The sequence below is a fragment of the Phoenix dactylifera genome, unplaced genomic scaffold (genome assembly GCF_009389715.1).
Source record: "Phoenix dactylifera cultivar Barhee BC4 unplaced genomic scaffold, palm_55x_up_171113_PBpolish2nd_filt_p 002444F, whole genome shotgun sequence".
In the NCBI taxonomy this organism is placed as follows: Eukaryota; Viridiplantae; Streptophyta; class Magnoliopsida; order Arecales; family Arecaceae; genus Phoenix; species Phoenix dactylifera.
In genome coordinates, this window is record NW_024069658.1 from 30,983 (window position 1) to 32,002 (window position 1,020).

Here is a 1,020-nt window from a genome sequence, read left to right on the forward strand (position 1 = left end):
TTTAACCAATATTCTTTAATAAAACAGCATGAATTCCTCAATTTAAATTAGTATAAGATATGAGATGGAATTTTACTGGGGCTAGTGTTTGTTATTCATCAAAATCCATTAGGGGTCACAATCTCCCCTTTTTGATGATGACAAAACACTGAGTATATGCAAAAATTTGGAAATTTAACATATACACAGTATTGCTCAGATGTACAAGTATAATTGTTTTGATTAGAACTGGATACAATGTGCATTAATTCAGAATATTCAATTTTCAGTTCTTCCCTTATGCATAAAATTGGATCTTTATAGCTCTTAAGTAAATTTAGCATATCAACTGAAATTGAATCAAGTTAAAATGAAATATTGATGCTAAATATAGCTTGAGAGCAAAGTTTCTTTTTGACTCCCCCTTTCTTTTCCAGAAGGGCAATTATCATTAAAATCAATATTCTTCAATTTTATCTTTTCTAATTCAACTTTGGAGTATGATTTAAAAATTTTGCATTGTCCATATTCAATATCCATGTCTACTCCCCCTTTCATACTCCCCCTTTCATACTCCCCCTTTCAATATCTCCATATTCAATATCTATTTATAAATTTTGCATTCCCATATACTATCTACTCCCCCTTTTTGTCAGCAACATGAAGGGGACAAATTATCCTTAGGTGCTTAAGACTCAATGTATAGTGGAATTCAGCATTCATTTTACTCCAAGGATATTCAAGTTGTGCTCCCCCTGTCCAAGTCATTTCTGTTAATGTATTCATATCACTCCCCCTTTGTTTTGGAATTCATTTCAGACTCATCTTTTAGTTTTAACATAGTTATCACAAGATGTGCTCCCCCTGTTTTATGTGCATTGTTTCTTTGTATCAAATTTGACCACTCAAGGTATGTGGTAAGATTTTTATGGCATATTATACAATCACATACACAATCACAGAAACACATACGCAGAATTGGCAATGTACACAAAGTGTTCAAAAGAGATTGTATTCATCATATGTCATCATAAACCTTTG